General features: G+C 38.7%; 1 long non-coding RNA gene across 1 annotated transcript in view; it reads right to left on the minus strand.

Moving 5' to 3' along the window:
• Positions 1–19,284, minus strand: part of LOC140712842 (uncharacterized) — a 231,258-nt gene that overhangs the window by 7,397 nt on the left and 204,577 nt on the right. The gene's annotated exons all lie outside the window — the stretch shown is intronic.

The raw sequence follows: 19,284 nt of genomic DNA on the forward strand, positions 1-19,284 counted from the left end.
TCTCATCCATTTACATGTACAAGATGGAGCCTACTGTGACAGATTAATGCTCCTAAAGTTTGTACAGGAAGGTTAAATAAAGTGTTACTTTTATGACACCAAATATCTTTATGATGCTTTTGCTAAATCAGAGACCTCTTGGTGATGCTGCAGATGTGCCAGATACTTATCGCAAGCTGGCAAAATGCCACCAGTGCTTTTCTCATCTATCACACTTCCTACCTTTCCGCATAAGCCATCCTCACTGCTGTGTGTAATACAATAGTCTCCAGGCAGCTTTCTCTTCTGCACATTTAGTCAAAGTGAAACAATTCAAGTCCTGTCATCCTGAGATGTTACAATGTTACTAGAAAGAGCATTTCACACACAATTCTGCCCTTTCCAACATGGATATGACACACCCACACACAGATAGTCTTTGGGAATTGTGAAGTCATCATCAAAGCTGCCACCACAGTTCACATACTTCTCTCCTTCCACCCTTCTTTTGATGTTCATTCACTTCCTTTGTCTGGCCCTTCTTCCCATGTGAAAGGCCTGGAATGTTCTCTGAGCATTTTTGACCACACACTAAATTTCCTGCTTCCTTCCTTTTTTAAAACTTTTATTTTAGGTTCAGGGGTACATATGCAGGTTTGTTATATGTGTGTCGCAGGGGTTTGGTGTACGGATTACTTTGTCACCCAGATAATAAGCATGGTACCCATTAGGTAGTCTTTTTTAATCTTAATGCTCCTTCCACCCTCCACCCTCAAGCAGGCCCCAGTGTCTATTGTTCCTTTCTTTTTGTCCATGTATATTAAATGTTTAGCTCCTACTTATAAGTGAGAATATGCAGTATTTGGTTTTCTGTTACCATGTTAGTTCCCTTAGGATAATGGCCTCCAGCTGCATCCACGTCCCTGCAAAGGACATGATCTTGTTCTTTTTTTATGACTGCATAATATTCCATGCTGTATATGTACCACATCCTCTTTATCCAGTCTCCCACTGAGGGGAGTTTAGGTTAGTTGCATTTCGTTGCTATTGTGAATAGTGCTGCAATGAACCTATGCATGCATATGTCTTTATGGCAGAATGATTTATATTCCTTTGGGTATATACCCAATGATGAGATTGCTGAGTGGAATGGTAGTTCTGTTTTAAGTTCTTTTGAGAAATCACCAAACGTCCTTCCGCAACAACTGAACTAACTTTTATTCCCACAAGCAGTGTGCAAGCATTAACTTTTCTCCACAACCACACCAGCATCTGTTATTTTCTGGCTTTTTAACAATAGCCACTCTTAACTGGTATGAGATAGTATCTCATTTTGGTTTTGATTTGCATTACTCTAATGATTAGTGATGTTGAGCATTTTTTCATTTGCTTGTTGGCAGCATGTATGTTTTATTTTGAAAAGTGTCTGTTCATGTCCTTGCCCACTTTTTAATAGGGTTGTTTTGTTCTTGCTTGTTAATTTGTTTAATTTCCTTACAGATTCTAGATATTAGGTATTTGTGGGATATATAGCTCACAAATATTTTTCTCCCATTCTGTAGGTTATCTGTTTCCTCTGTTCATAGTTACTTTTGCTGTGCAGGAGCTCTTTAGTTTAATTAGGTCTCATTTATCAATGTTTGTTTTTGTTGCAATTGCATTTGGTATTTTCATCATAAAATCTTTGCCATGGCCTATGCCCAGAATGGTATTTCCTAGGTTATCTTCCAGAGTTTTATAATTTTAAGTTTTACATTTTTTTTTTTTTTTTTTGATGGAGTTTCACTCTTTTCGTCCAGGCTGGAGTGAAGTGGCATGACTTTGGCTCACTGCAACCTTTGCCCCCTGGGTTCAGGCGATTCTCCTGGCTCAGCCTCCCGAGTAGCTGGGATTATAGGCACTTGCCATCATGCCTGGTTAATTTTTTCTTTTGTATTATTAGTAGAGACGGGGTTTCTCCATGTCAGCCAGGCTGATCTCGAACCCCTGACCTCAGGCAATCCACCTGCCTTGGCCTCCTGAAGTGCTGGGATTAGCCAGCACACCTGGCTACATTTAAGTATTTAATCTATCTTGAGTTGATTTTTATATATGATATAAAGTAGGGGGTCCAGTTTCAATCTTCTGCATCTAGCTAACCAGCTATCCCAGAACGTTTTATTGAATAGGAAACCCTTTCCCCATTGCTGATAAAGTTTATATATTTGTTCCCACCCAAATTTCACGTTGAATTGTAATCTTCAGTATTGGAGGTGGAACCAGGTGGGAGGCGATTGAATTATGGGAGTGATTTCTCATGAACTGTTTAGCACCATCCTCTTGATGCTAATCCTCACAATAGTGAGTGACTCACTCACGAGATCTGACTGTTAATAAGCATATGGCACCTTGCTCTCCCCTTTTCTGGCTCCTGTTCTCCTAATGTGACATGCCTGTTCCCCGTTCACCTTGTATCATGATTGTAAGCTTCCTGAGGCCTCCCCAGAAGCTGAGCAGATGCTAACACCATGCATCTTGTAATGCCCACAGAACTGTGAGTTAATTAAATCTCTTTTGTTACAAATTACCCATTCTCAGGTATTCTGTGCAATGCAGGAACAGCATAATAAAGAAAAATGGTAATGAGAAGTGGGGCATTGCTATAAAGATACCTGAAAATGTGAAAGTGCCTTTGGAACTGAGTAATTCTTTGGAATTACTCAGAGGATGGAAGAGTTTGGAGTGCTCAGAAGCAGACAGGAACACAAGGGAAAATTTGGAACTTCTTAGAGACTTGTTAAGTGGTTGTGACCAAAATGCTGATAGAAATAAGGACAGTGAAGGCCAGACTGATGGGGCCTCAAATGGAAATGAGGAATTTATTGGGAGCTAGAGCAAAGGTCACCCTTGTTGTGCCTTAGCAAAATAAGTTGGCTGCATTGTGTTCCTGCCCTAGGGATCTGTAGAAGTTTGAACTTCATAGTGATGATTTAAGGTATCTGGCAGAATCAATTTCTAAGCAGTAAAGCATTCAAGATGTGGCCTGGCTGCTTCTAACAACCTAGCCTCAGATGCAGGAGCAAAGACATGACTTAATGTTGGAATTTATATTTAAAAGGAAAGCAGAGTATAAAAGTTTGGACAATTTGCACCCTGGTCATGCGGCAGGGAAAGATAAAGCTTTTTTGGGAGAGGAATTCAAGCTGGCTGTGGAGTAACCACTTGGTAGAGATATTTGCATAACTGAAAGGAAGCCAAGTGCTAATACACAAGACACTTGGAAAAAGACTTCAAAGGCATTTCAGAGACCTTCACTGCAGCCCCTCCCATCACAAACCCAGAGACCTAGGAGGGAAAAATGGTTTTGTGGGCCATGCCCAGGGCCCTGGTGCCCTGTCCAGCCTCACACACTACTCCCCACATTCTGGCCACTTCAGCTCCAGCCTCAGCTCAAAGGAGACAAGGTACAGCTCAGGCCACTGCTCCAGAGGGCTCAAGCCATAGCCTTGGTGATTTCCATGTGGTGTTAAGCCTGTGAGTGTGCAGAGTTCAAGAGTGAAGAATGCTTGGTAGCTTCTGCTTAGATTTCAGAGGCTATACGAGAAAGCATGGGTGCCCAGGCAGTAGTCTGCTACAAGGGTAGAGTCCTCACAGAGAACTTCTACTAAGGCAGTGCCAAGGGGAAATGTGCAATTGGAGCCCCCACACAGATTTCCCAACGGAGCACTGCCTAGTGGAACTGTGAAATAGTGCCACCATCCTCCAGACCCCATAATGGCAGATTCACCTGTAGCTTGCACCTGTGCCTGGAAAAGTTGCAGGCATTCAACTCTAACACGCAGGAGCAGCCCTGGGGCTGATCCCTGCAAAGCCACAAGGGCAGAGCTGCCCAGGGCCTTGGGAGCCCACCCCTTACAGCAGTGTGCCCTGGGTATGGGACATTGAGTCAAAGGAGATTATTTTGGAGCTTTAAGATGGATGTTCTGCTGGGTTTTGAACTGGCATGGGTCCTGTAGCCCCCGTCTTTTTTTCTGATTTCTCCCTCTAGGAATAAGAATGTTTACCCAAAGGCTATACCCCCATTTTATTTCAGAAATAACTAACTTGTTTTTCATTTTGCAGATTCAGAGGTAGAAGGAGAGGAGTCTCAGATAAGATTTTGGACTCGGACTTTAGACTTTAGAATTAACACTGGAATGGATCAAGACTTTGGATGGTCATTGGGAAGGTCTGACTGTATTTTTCGATGCTGTTACCAGAAAGGGGTCCCAATCCAGACCCCCAGAGGGGTTCTTGGATCTCATGTGAGAAATAATTCAAGATGAGTCCACAGAGTAAAGTAAAAGCAAATTTGTTAGGAAAGTAAAGGAATAAAAGAATGGCTACTCCATAGACAAAGCAGCCCCATGGGCTGCTGGTTGGTTATTTTTATGGTTATTTCTTGATCATATGTTAAATAAGGGGTGGATTATTTATGAGTTTTCTGGGAAAGGGGTAAGTAATCCCCAGAACTGAGGGTTCTTCCCCTTTTTAGACCACATAGGATAACTTCTGGACATCGCATTTGTAAACTGTCATGGCACTGGTGTGAGTGTCTTTTAGCATGCTAATGCATTATAATTAACCAATAATGAGCAGTGAGGATGGCCAGAGGTCACTTTCATCACCATGTTGGATTTGGAGGGTTTTGGCTGGCTGCTTTATTGCATCCTGTTTTATCAGTGGGGTCTTTGTGACCTGTGTCTTGTGCTAATCTCCTATCTCATCCCTTAGGCACCAAGAATACCTCACCTCCTGAGAATGCAGCCCAGTAGGTGTCAGCATCATTTTACCCAGACCCTATTCAAGATGGAGTTGCTCTAGTTTAAATGCCTCTGACAATGTGAGAAGGACATGAGATTTGGGAGGGCCAGAGTTGTGTATCATTACTGCTTGCTATTGGGCCAATGAAAGAAAGCAAGAGAAGACAGAAGATAGAGAGGGCCCCTTCAGGTATGCTATGTGTGTTTTTCAAGTATGACAAAGACCTTTTAGGACTTTTGCCTCCTCTTATGTTGTATTTCAAGCCATGATGAATGGCTTGAAACTAAACACCAGGCTATTTGAGAGATGGTCAAATGGTACTGAATAGACAACTCTGCACTTGCATCTGGAAGGATCTTAAGAATCTCTAGTAAAGGGTATAGGAATACAAAGAAAGAATATTCTTTTCTAAAGGAGTTGAGTCTTCCTGGTGTAAAAAATCATTTGCTGCTTAAATAGCACAGAAAGAGGCTGGGACCTTGAGCATTCCACTAGAGCACTGAGTAGGAGAGGTGTTAAAATAACATTCCCCTCCCCCATATAGCTGCCTCATAAAGTAGATTTACTCTCAGCAAACACTGAGCCAGCTTTTCAACTCACTCTCAGTCCCCAAGGAGCTCCCTATGAAATCAGGGAAAGTGTCACAGCTCAGATGAAGTCACCAGGGGAAATTTAGTCTTCTGGTCAAACTTAGGCTGTCTAATTCAATCTACCCTTCATCACTGGTGCTCAGGAACTCAATGGGATCACAGAAGAAGAAGAAACAAATTGAAACCTTATTTCCATTTGCTCTCTCACTGATTGAGTCACTCACAAAAATGTTTTAAAATACCAACAAATCCAGACCATGCCAGTAAGTCCCCTCTGGGTTCTTAGGTCATGTGTACATAGAGTACTAATGTGAAAAGTGATTGTTGATTCCTTCTTTTTTATTGAATTGAGCCCAGATTTGTTTGAGCAAAGCTTTCAGCTATGACATGATGAATATGAAGATGCTTTGCAAACTGTGAATTATAATACAAAAATGAAAAACTGAATGTAAAGCACCATGCAGAATGGAATACTACACTGCCCTTAAAATATACACTGAAAGAGATAGAGGTCCTATGTAGTGAAGTGGCAAATACAATTGTTAATGTCATGTTTATAATATAATCCTGTTTGGGGGCAGAAATACTGTGTGTGTGTGTGTGTGTTGGGGGCAGGGGTGTGTGTATTTATAGTATATTTCCATAATAAGATTTGAAAGCTGGAAGCCAGTTATGTACCATGGTCACCTCAGGGATGTGGACTTCAATGGGGGAGGTCCTGAAAGGATAAATTTCTGTATTGTTTGAGTATTTTCTCCACTTAGAATGCATTACTTTTGTTACTAAACTATTTTTAAATAATAATGAATCAAATCGAAATTAAATGTTCTCTCAAATCCACCGGTTCACAATTAAATCTGCAAAAGATTAGGGCACTTAATCACTAATTTGATCAAAATCATCTTTACTTTGCATTTGAATGCATCGTCACCAGCTTGGTGACCACAAGAAGCTCCTATAGCAGTAACTTCCTCACTGCTAGACTGCAGCTAAAATGGTGTGACCTTACAATCAATAACTGAGAGGCAACCTGCTGATCTTCCAGCTCTTCTGACTATTTCCCTGAATTTAATCCATTTCTGTGAAAGTATCTGGGGTGGTTTCTGCTTCCTAGGCTGAACTCTGATACAAGGAGAGAAAATAACTGTCCTTAGTCCCTGGAGAAACTGAGGCATTCTGGTTGAGTTCAGAGGGGAGGATGTTCCTGCAGGAGGCATGGGAATAAGCAAAATTCCGGAATCATGGACTTTGATTTCTTTTCTATGATATAGTTGGGAGACATTTGGCTAGAGTAGAAAATAAGATGTTCCCAAAGGTGGTAAAAATTGAAGTTGAAAAGAAAGGTTTGAATGAGATTTTTCAGAGTACTGAATATAAAGCTAAAAATTGTGGACTATACACAATGGGAGTGGAAAAGTTTTTTGAGGAATTCTATGATCAGGATCCACATAAGCAAGAGAAAGAGAGAGACGCTCTTTGTAAAAATGTGGCCCTGTGCTAACTTTTCCATGGGAATTTTAAGTTCAGTTTAATGGCATTTAATGAAAGAATACCATGTGCATGGCACTAAAGAAGTGACAATTGATTTGTTTCTTTGCCTGCTGACAGAGAGACCCAAGAAGCAGGTCTAGCAGCCTCCACAGAAGAAAGAATTAAGACTGGCAAATGTGAGCAGATCTAATACTAATAGTGTGGTCTGGGGCAGGCTGATACCCCAATTCTGGAGACATTTCTGGATGTTACGATGCATCATGCATTCTGGACAGTGAGACAAGTTTGTGCTGCAAAGTTTGATATCAGGAAGTACAAGTGCAGGGGAGGCCTGGATCCATAACCCCCTTCCCGAATCCTTGGGTTGGTAACTTAACCACTCCAAGCCTCACTTTCATTTTAGTGCAAATAGAAATCACACTAACTATGTTATAGTGTTGAGAAGATTAATTGAAATTATATTTGTAAAGCACTTTAAACTGAAAAACATATAAAAATATAAAGTACGCAAATGTGTTTCCAAGTGGACAGACTTGCTATGTGCAAAAATTTTTCAAGAATTTCCTTTTCACAGGGTGTCAGAAGTGTTTCAGCTAGCAGAAATAAATATGCTAATTGGAAGTAGATGAATCATAATCTGTGTCTTTTTTGTGAGAGGTTAGATGTGACATGAACTATGTGAAACTAACAAAAGAGAATCATGATTAAAACAATTAGGGGGCGATCAAATCAATGTATCTCAAAGATGGCCCTGTCTGTAAACTCTCAGCTTCTCTATATGAACACCTAACTTCGCACCATATTTTCATCACATAGTCAATTCTGGAATGCTACATCTGTTTTTCCTTTTTAATTCATGTTTCTTTACATTTTATATTTAGACAATCTCTTTATTCTAAGATTAATCTATAATATTTTTCAGAATTAAAAGTAGAATTGCCATGCACACCATCATGCATGATTCCTCCAAAAGAGGAATCATGTAAGATTCCTCTTTTCTGTTTCCCGTATGCCCTCATAGAGCAAGATAGGGTGCGAGAAGCAAGAGGAAGAAGAAAACAGAAGGGCAGCCATCAAGGAGTAATCTCTTCTACCAAGAGACTGGAAGAAAGCAAGAGGAGAAGTTAGGCTGCTTGTTCCCCTGGTTCCCTACCGGCATGGTTGTCTTAGGCTGGATGTCCATCATTCCTAAGGGCCAAAACTTGCAGAATGAGCTTCTCTACAAGAGACTCTTTTTTTCTGGATTCTGCTAATCACTCTGTTCTGTCATACTGTAGGACCTAGGGATGTCAAAAGCTCAACAGATACTAAGCGTGGGTTATCCTTGTTGCTTCCCTTCCCCTTCCCACCCCTCTGTACATAGTCCTGTTATAGGTAAATCCCCCTTAAATTATCCTAATTTGAGCATACCATCTGTTTTTCCGCGAGGTACTGACTGGTACATCCTCACGAATAGGATGCTTCTCAATCCCCTCTTTAGACGAAACCATGGTGGATGATAGACAAGGAGCAACTTCAGGGAAGGTGAATCAGAGGCCAAGGGAAAAAATTGACAAGGGAGTTCTTCTGAAAGAGCAGAATCAGGGTCTAATCAAATAAATTTCTTGAATGTGTGCCCAGTAGAATTTTTAAATGCTTTCCATTTTTTCACTCCCTGAATAGGAGTTTTTATTGTTGCTTTCTTGCCCCCCTTTCCATCTTACAAATAAGGTTTGTGTGGAAAAGGAGAAACTAGATTTTGTGTCTTTTTAATTCACAGGTAATCAAATCAAAGCAGCCAGTTGTATACAGGCTTGACAGAGGTAAGGTAACATCACCAGGAGGCCGCAGACAGAATGACATGGCTGCGTCCTTTTGCAGAGGGATGAGTGTGGTTAGTGTATGAGCAGAAGGAAGCTAAAAGATACTTCGTGATGAGGAGTTTAGACTGTGGCAGGTACTGTTAGTGCCTATGAATATCTGTCTTTTTTCACTTCCTGGTACGTAACTGGATTGTATTTTCTAGACTTTCCTGCAGTTTGATGGAACTGAATTCTAACCTATGAGTATGAGAGAAAGTGAAATGCAACACTCCCAGGCCTGGCCCATAAAAATTTTCCACAATCATATCTTCTTTATCTTCTTTATCCATCTACTACCTACATGGAGAAAACTACGAGAACCTGGAAGAGGTCAAGACATTAAAAAAACAAAAAACAAAAAAAAAAGCCCAGTCTTTTAAGGACCACCTGGAGCTGAGCCCTCCCAACAATTGCCATTAGACTGAGATATGAATGAGAAGACAAATATTTACCGTAAAGCCATGAATTTGGGAAAGTTGTCTCTTAAAGTAGCCAGCATTATTTACCATAAGGAATACAATGAGTCAGAACATGTTCAGCTGCTAGTGTCAAACAACTCAACCTAAACTGGTTTAAAGCAAACTAGAATTTCTGAGCTAACATAATGGGGAGTTCAGTGGTAGGAAACCCTTTTAGGTATTGCTTGATGCAGAATCTCACTGTCAGCCAGACATGATTCGCTCTGTATCTCAGCTTGATGAGGTTCTGTTCTCTGCATTGTGCTGTTTTCTTTCTTCGGCTCTCCTTCTCCATTATATGATGCCTGCAACAGCTGCAGAATTCACAATCTCACTGCTTGGTTTTCATGCTCAGCCTGCTTTCACTGGCCTAAAATGGCCCAACTTTGGCTCAGCCACCTTTATTGGTCGTGGGTGGGGAACAGGCTGATTTATGAGGTCCCTTCGGGGCTCCCAGAGAGTAAATATGATGCTCTCTAAAACCACATAATAGGAGTTCAGAGTGGAGGAAAAGATAATTCTCAAAGGAAAGTCAGGGTAGTTCTTCCCTGGTAAAAGGTATGTGACAAAAACTATAAATGCTCACTGCATTCTCTTTCTTCCAATTCTTCCCTTTTGTCTCTCATTGTTATTAAGCAACAATAAAACATTTTCTTTTATCTCTCTTCTTATTTTTAATACACAGCCCTTTTATACCCCTAATTATGGTTCATATGAGTTTGAGAAAAACCATAAATTTTGTAGTTGGATTCAGCCTAATGAAGGGCTATGCCATTAATTTGTAGACATCTTGAAAGATACCTGTCAAAAGGAAATTATCTCTTGTAATTAAATTCTTTTCCCTTCAAATACAATTAATGTAAAATGTTTTCAAACTACTTCTAATTTCTCTCATATTTTTAATGTTTAGTTTAATTCCTAGTCTTGTATAACAGTATCGTTTGTTACTATTTTCATTGCCAATGTAAGCTACGCTGTGAGCTAAATAGACCTTTGTGAACTACTCTAGGAACCTTACAACTATTTGTAACATTGTTACAATGGGGAAATGTATTCTGAGTTTCAAACAGTCAATTTTTAAATAGTCTTTTAACATACAATTCCTTCGTAAACACAAGACTCTTTCATTTACCTTTTGCTATGTAATAAACCACCTAATACTTTGTGGCACCAAACAAATATTTTTATTTCTCATGGTTGCTTGAGTTGTCTGCTCAGTTTGGTGTCTCTTGCTTGAGAACATGTCATGTGGTTACAGCCAGGAGAGCAAGCATCTGAAGGCTCAGCTAAGTTATTAATAGATGTCTCACAAAGCTCACTGAAACGTCTTGCAGTTGACACTAGCCATCGTCTGGTAGATGAGCTGGGGATGTTACAGGAGTACCTTCCGATGGCCACTCCATGGGATTTGGGCTTCTCAGACTATGGCAGTAGGCTCTGGGAGACAGAATCCAGACAGTGAGAGCTCCACATGACCCAGGTGCAACCTACATGGCTTTCTATCACCTGGCCTCAGAAGTCCCTGAATGCATTTCCACCACATTCTATTGGTAAAGAAAGTTACCAAGGTCCACCTAGATGTAGAGGAGGAAAATTAGACTCCACCTCACAATTTACAGTATAGCGCAGAGTTTTCCGGCATTTTTGTTGCACCATGGAGCCTATTGGGATCTCTTCAGATGTAGCATAGATGAAATAGCTAAAAGCTGGACTACCTCTGTTCATATTTAGACTTTATTCCTTGTTGATGTTGAGTAAATTTCTTAACCTTCCATGCCTTGGCATCTTCATCTATAAACTGGTGATAATACTGACCTATGTGGTAGGATGGTTTGAAAATAATAAGTAATGTTTTAAAAAGTGCTTGGTTCAGTTCTTGGCAAACATCATTTATCATTATTAGCATTATCTGGGTTTAAAGATGATGTTTCAAGACAAGCGTATTGGGGGTCTTCAGAAATCCATGGAAAAGGTGTATTATGAAAAAAACTGTGTGAATTTCAAAATGTTTTGGCACAAAAATAAACTCATACTAATTTGTTATAACATGTCTAAACAGTAGCTAGTTTCAGGCACTAAAAAGGATAAGACATGGTTTGAAAAGTCCGCCTATCAAAGCAACATGATTTCTCTTAAAATTGAAGCAAGAACAAACATCACATTTATGATGATACTCGGGTGGAAGAATGGTGAAATCATCGATGCTTTAGAAAAAGCATATGGGAACAATACTTCAAAGAAAACAGCAGTTTACAAATGGATAACTCATTTTAAGAAGGGACCAGCTAATGTTGAAGATGAAGCCCACACCAGAAGACCATGTGTGTCAATTTGGAAGCAAAATATTAATCTTGTTTGGGCCCTAATTGAAGAGGACTGGTGATTAATAGCAGAAATAATAGCCAACACCATAGACATCTCAATTGGTTCAGCATTCACTATTCTAACCGAAAAAGTAAAGTTGAGCCAACTTTCCACTGGATGTATGTCAAAACGGTTGCACCCAGATGAGCTGCAGACAAGAGCAAGGCTTTCAACAGAAACTGCAAACAAGTGGGATCAAGGTCCTGAAGCATTTCTTCAAAGAATTGTAACAGGAGATGAAACATGGCTTTACCAGTACAATCCTGGAGACAAAGCAGAATCAAAGCAATGGCTACCAAGAGGTGCAAATGGTCCAGTCAAAGCAAAGGCCAACCATTCAAGAGCAAAGTCAATGGCAAGAGTTTTTTGGAGATGCTCAAGGCATGTCACCTGTTGATTTTCTGCAGGACCAAAGAATGGTAACATCTGCTTATTATGAGAATGTTTTGAGAAAGTTAACCAAAGTTTTAGCAGTAAAGCCCCTGGGAACCTTCGCCAGAGTCCTGCACCATGACAGGGCACCTACTCATGCTTCCCATCAAACAAGGGCAATTTTATGAGTTTCTATGCGAAATTATTAGGCATACACCTTACAGTCCTGATTTGGCTCCCTCTGGCTATTTTTTGTTTCCTAATTTTGAAAAGTCTTTAAAATGCATCAACTGTTCTTCAGTAAATAATGTAGCAAAAAGACTACACTGACATAGTTAAATTCTTAGCACCCTCAGTTCTTTGGAGATTGACTAAATTATATCATAACTTGCCAAAGTGTCTTGACTTTGATGAAGCTTATGTTAAGAAATAAAGTTTACATTTTTTATTTTTATCTTTTAATTCTATTTTCCATAAACATTTTGAAGTCCCCTCTTATTTGAGTGTGGCATCATTTCTATGGAGCTCATCCAAGCATGTAAGATCTTTTTTATTTAAGACTGTCAGCAGAGCATGACACAATTTTTGAGTGCCTTTTTTTAAAAAAAACAAATCTTAGGGACTGGGCATCAATTCTCCCACTTCCCTCTCGTGATAGAGCTACTTTGATTGCTATTAGTCACATTTGAAATCAGATACACAAATGCTTTTTGCATAAGCTGGGCTGTTACTATCTTGCTTTTGGTTGGTTACTGGAATGCCATTCATATATCTTTCCTGTCTCCTAGCAGGGAGACTAAATTGGTTTGTCATGCAGGCCAGTGGATCTCTTCTACTACTAAATTTGGTGAGTGATAATAGAGGAACTAATTTTTTAGAGGTAAATTAATTTACATGTTCTATTACACATCACATCTTCTAGGATAACTGCTGTTTAAAATAAAGATTTATTTTCAAGTGAGAATGAAGAAAATATGTTTATGGCATGATGAATTATTTTAATACATATTTTTAAATAGAAAGTAGTGTATAGATTGTTTTTCAATAAGTGAATAATTAGAATTAACTTCTTTATAAAAAGATACACGATTTCTATCACAGCCTTTTTATCAGTTCTTAAATGGGACATCCCATGAAAATTATAAGGCTAATACAAACACGTTAGATTTTTATTTTGGCCAAAAGAACTCCGAATAGCAGTTCTACAAACCAAAAAAAAAATTTGGCAGAACAGATTGTAGAAATTATAACTAAGCTAGAGGACATTTTCTATTTCTAGAAGAAAATGTTACTTGTATCCAAGGAGCATTGTTGTTTCGGGTTTAGGCTCCCTTTCCAAAGAAGTCTGGAGTTTTTTTCATCTCAGCCTACAGAATAGAGTAGTTAGGTGCTGGGACAGCTTAAAAGACTGCCTTTTTGGATCAAGTATAAAGGGAATGTGAGCCTTCTGGGACTTGGGTAGAGTACATTGCTCAGGTCATCTTGACCTCCAGGGATGGCTAGTACTGTTTCTCCCATAAAAGCTGTTTTCCCTGAACTCTCCAGGGACAGAATGTCAGAGCAAGTAGGGTCCAGAGAGCCCATAGATGATCCCTGTTATTTTACAACTGGGGAAACTGAAATCAAAACTAGAAAGTTAATTATTTGTTGCCTATTTGTAGCAGTGTCCAGGTATTAGACTTCAGTGTTATTCTCTTTCCAGTAGACTAGGAAGCCCTCAAGTACTCTGTACCCACTGCCACAATGCCATGAGCATATCTTAGGTTGAATATCTATTGTGACCCAGGGCATCAATAAAAGATTTTTGGGGAGACAGACTTCACTCAACTGGAACTTGTATGTTAGCTCTAGGGACTAGTTTTCATTTGAGCCAACTCTCACTTTGCTATTAAGTCACATTCAGAGTCCCGTTCTTGCTAAGATTGAACTTACTCTTAACCTTACGAAAATCAAATAGTGCATTAGAGGGTGTTAATCTATATACCTTTAAATAAGGTCCCCTCCTTTATTCACTCACTCACACACCCATGCATTCATTCACAGATAACTCATTCAACTCACTCTATGCCAAGCACCACGTGCAGCACTGGGAAAGTAACACACACAGTCCTGTCTTTATCACCCATGGAAAGTGAAAACATATTTAACCCTAGTCAAATTTCAAATATACACATTTCTTATCTTACCTGACTCACCTTTTCACACTCTTAACCTTGTCTTTAATGAAGAAAGTTCATAATTTTAATAAAAGTATGTTTCAATCTTTTTTGGTCAGTGTTTTTGTTGTTGTTTTGCCCGTTTTAAAAATTGAGCAAAAGATGTGAACAGAAGCTTTGCAAAAGAAAATATCTGAATGGAAAATGAGCACATGTAAAGATGTTCAGCATTATTAGCTAGCAGAGAAACACAAAGTAAAATTTTAGTACGATACCAATGCCTCTCAACCCGCAGGGCTAAAATTTAAAAATTACAACTGACGATACCAAGTATTGGTGAGAATGTGAAACAACTAGGACCTTCATACATTACTTGGTGTTAGTGTAAGTTGGTATAGCTAATTTGGAAAATCATTTGACAGTATCTACTAAAACTAAATATATGTTACTTTTTATCCCAGAATTCCACTCCGAGATATATATCCCAGAAAAATAAGTGTTTATGTTTACCAAGAGATACATAGAAGATTGCTTATGGCAGCATTACTAAGGATATCAAAAATTTGGAAACAACCCAAATGTTCATTAAAAATACAGCATGTAAATACATTATGCTATATTTATACAAAGGAATACTGTACAATGGTGAAAATTAATGACTCCATGTCCAACGAGATGAATCTCTCAGGACTTATGTTGAGTGAAAAAATCAAAACACTGAACAGTATATCATGCATTGTTTCATTTATATAAAGTTCCAAAGCACATTAAACAAATCTAAGGTGCTAGATATTAGAATAATGGTGTTATCAACTGGGAATCCTAGAAGTTGGCATAGATTCTTAATATGTTCTATAACTCAGTTTGGATGGTGGGTATATGGATATATACAAATGTAAAAAATTCTTTGAATTGCACACGTAAGGTTTATCTACTTGTGCAGTGTAAGCTGTATCTCACTAAGAAAGAAAAATAAAATACGTTCTCTTCAGAAATTAAAGAAAGTGAACAAAGGAATTGAATTTGCAGGTGCTACATAACTTATAGAGGCTTGCTGAGTTGTTACACACTTTAGTGCCTTTCTCCCAATTCATCCATGGACAAATAGTCAGTTGACCTCTGTTTATGGCGCGGACACCTGAGTCTCACCTACCCTTCTATTAAGTCATTTGTCTTACCATCACAAACATAAGTAAAGGTCTACTAGCCATCTCACTCATAATGTCCAATTGATGGGATCTGGAGTTTTCCAGTGTTGCAATGAAAGTGTCAAGGAAATGGTCTCTCATTAAATATTTGCCCAGAATGTATTGTGGGTCTGAGTGAAATATAAAAGATGCCAGTTAAACCACTTTCTACAGCCGCCGAAGGGGACTTCTTCAGAATTGCACCGTATTTGCTGAACTGTCATTTCCTACTACATTGAGACAAACTCGTGTTCAAGGATTCATGGGTTTCTGTGATTGTAATAGCAAATCATAATTTAGTTTGTGTGTAATTCTTACCAATCTTGTAAAAGTGCCTCATCTTAATTTAATGTCTCAAATTAATTATAATTGAATCAATCAGCATCTGAGAATTTCTGAGAGGTTTTGTAACATCTCTCGGAAGAATTAATGTCTCCTGCAGGGTGTTGCGAAACAAGGGATTTTAATCATTTACAGCCTTTTCTCACCTTTAAGTGTGCTGCAGATTCAAAGTATATATCTCCACAGTAAAATCTAGATTTTGGCTCACTAAAAAAAAAAAAAAGAAAAAAATGTGTGTCCCATCCCACCAACTGACAGTGTTTCAAGCTATTAATAGGCTGATCCTTGTATACTTGTTTCTCTGATATTTTTAGAGTCTGCATTGGAGTGCATGAAATTGTTTTTTTCCCTCTTCTTAAAGAAGTAATTATTGAGACTAGATTTTGCCAACAACATCATGCAAAATAAAATAATAGCTTAGAATTGTTTAGGACTACAATATTACTACTTTCACATTGTTACTATGAAGAGTATTTTTAGTGGTTTATTTCATGTAAACAGAGCATTCTATGTAGCCCATCATTACATTAGTTTATGTTTACTGTACTTCCCTTAAAATTGCCTTTGTAGAGGGTACAGAATGCATATTTTCTTTCAACAAGGGAATACAATGCACTGGAAAGTCAAATCAAGAGAAAACCACTTTAGGAAATGATTACAGCCAAACGTATGAAATTGCACCCACTTCACTAATTACTGCTAATCTAATTTTATTTTTAGCTTCTAAGACAACACCCTGAAAACACACTTCTCCTAGATGATCTATATAAAGTTATTTTACAATCCCAATGAAATTAACCTAGTAATAGTGTCAAAGACAAGGAGAATCTACCTTTGGAATAAGGCCTTTTTTTTTTTTTTTTTTTTGAGACAGAGTCTTGCTCTATTCCCCACCCCAGGCTGGAGTGCAGTGGCACCATCTTGGCTCAGTGCAACCTCTGCCTCCCGGGTTCAAGCGATTCTCATGCCTCAGTCTCCCAAGTAGCTGGAATTACAGGTGCATGCCACCACACCCGGCTCATTTTTGTATTTTTAGTAGAGATGGGGTTTCTCCATGTTGGTCAGGCTGGTCTCAAACTCCTGACCTCAGGTGATCTGCCTGCCTCGGCCTCCCAAAGTGCTGGGATTACAGGTGTGAGCCACCACGCCCAGCCAAATAAGGGTTTTTAATCTGAGGCTGGACACCATGGCTCATGCCTGGAATCCCAGCACTTTGGGAGGCTAAAACAGGAGGATTGCTTGAGCTCAGGAGTTCAAGACCGACCTGGGCAACATAGTGAGATCTTATCTCTATAAAAAATTTAAAAATTAGTCAGACATGTTGGCATGCACCTGTGGTCCCAGCTACTCAGGAGGCCAGGAGGCCGAGGTGGGAGGATCACTTGATCCGAGGAGGTTGAGGCTGCAGTGCACCATGTTCACCCCACTGCACTCCAGCCTAAGCAACAGAGCGAGACCTTGTCTTAAAAAAGAAAAAAAAGGAAAAAAAAAGGAAAAGAAAAAAAGTATTTTTAATCTGACTCTCTACTTATAACACATCACCTCTGCTGCAGTCCATGATGAAGATGTTACCTATAAATCTATGCCAAGGATACATGGTGTTAATAGGCCCAGATGCCAGTCCTGCATACCGACTCCCAGATAGCAGTTTGGTCATGTAAAGAAGGACTCAAATTTTAAGAAGGATAAAGTCCTGACCCATGAGATTACTTTTGAGTTAGGCTTCTAGGGATTCAGAAACTGACTTAGCACTTCTGAATCCTAGCATTTCTAGGTCTTCAAAAAATTCTTGTCAAAGAAAATAATTTGTTATGGCACTTAATAGCATATTTACGATCAGGTTGGTACACAGGTAATTGCGGGTTTTGCTACTGCAGTAATGGCAAACATTACTTTCTTTCAAAACTCAACCAAAATGCAAACAACTTCATGTTTCTCCCCTCCTTAATCTCAAAAGCATTAGATGTTCTGTGTTGGATTCTAATAGGAACCTAAGAAACTCTGCATTTAGTAGTAATAGGATTAATTATAATCATGTGTGCGTCTGTGTGTGTGTGTTTGTGAATATGTGTCTCTGTGTGTGTGAGTATCCCTCTAGAGCTGTGAAGTCCAGCGTGGTTGCCACTTGCAATATTCAGCATTTATTTGAATTTGAATTTATTAAAATCGAAAACACAGTTTCTCATTTATACTATTCTCTTATGGCTAGTGGCTCCTCTTTCTGACGCTGAAGAAAGTTCTGTTGGATAGCACTGTTCTCCAGAGTGAGCACTCTGGGGCAGACAGTATTTCTCATGTATATCACAATACTTAGCACATAAGAGGTCAGTACGTGATTGATGATTGAATAAACAAGTAAATTCTTTTTATATGGCAGGCAATAAATAATATTTATTAATAAAGGAATTCAACGAATAATTACCTAAAGCATTGCTGACTTTGATCTCCTGATTTTCAACCTTTCTCTGCTTTTGATGCCTTAGATCGCATCTCTTTTCTTGATTAATGACATTTCCTAATTAATGTTCCCTCTTTATTCTAACCCCTTTCAATCTACAGTCTAAATTTCTCAGATAGTGATCTTCCTCAATAATGTTACTGTACTTATTCATATTTTTCCTTTGCTAAAATATCTTACGGTGGGACTTCTGCTTCAGGCCACATTGGAATAGATGACACCAGACAATCTCTCATCATATACAACTGGAAAATGAAACAATATTTAGAAAACATTCATTTGCCAAAATTAGACAAAGGACAGAACGAGATTCTGATGCTGGAGAGTAAGAAAACAAACAAGACGATCAAGTTTTTCTTGGAAGAACTCCAATACCATGGTGAAAGGAGATGGAACCCAAGCAGAGAATGGCAGCTTGTATTCTGACAAGCCAAGGTGATGAGATCTTGTTGAAAATCCAAGGTCTTGAACAGAGGCACCAGAATGTCACACCTTCCTTGCATGGATAAACTATCTCTAGAGTGAAGGCTACTCTAGACTCATCCTGGCAAAGCTTACACCTAAGCCTCAGATGCTCAAGTGGATCTAAACATAACTTAATTGTTTGCCAAAATAAATACCTTTTAATGAAAACTAAAATTTAGACACCAAACAAAATGTTTAAATTTCTAGACATATGAGGAAGCAGGAAACTGTGACCCTCAATTAAAACAAATAAATAAACAGAAACAGGCATGGAAATGTCAGATATGAGACATAAATAATGGGATTAAGGGTTAAAAACTTTAAAACAGCTATAAAAATGCTAAGGATTTTAAAGAAACTTAATGTGAGGCCAAATTAAAGCAATAAAAATTACCAAATGGGAATTCTATAGTTTAAATATACAACATTGAGAATTAAAAATTCACTCAATGGACTTAAGAGTGGATTGACAGAAGAAAAGAACAATGAACTTGAACACATATATTAGAAACTATCCAGCTGAAGCAGAGAAAGAGAGAAAAGGTAGGTGCATGCACACACACACACAAAATGAACAGAAATTAGTGACCTGTGAGACAATGGTAGATAGCCTAATATACATGTTACTATGTAACTATCTTTAAAGGGGCAGTTAGAGACTGTAACATATTTGACAAAATAATAGCTGAAAAGTTTCCAATTCTGATGAAAACTATAAATCAACAGATTCTGGATACCCAGCAAATATGTAGCATGACAAACATAAAGAAAACCACCTCAAGGTATGTCAGAATCAAAT

Source organism: Chlorocebus sabaeus, chromosome 11 (assembly GCF_047675955.1).
Source record: "Chlorocebus sabaeus isolate Y175 chromosome 11, mChlSab1.0.hap1, whole genome shotgun sequence".
NCBI classification, from domain to species: Eukaryota; Metazoa; Chordata; class Mammalia; order Primates; family Cercopithecidae; genus Chlorocebus; species Chlorocebus sabaeus.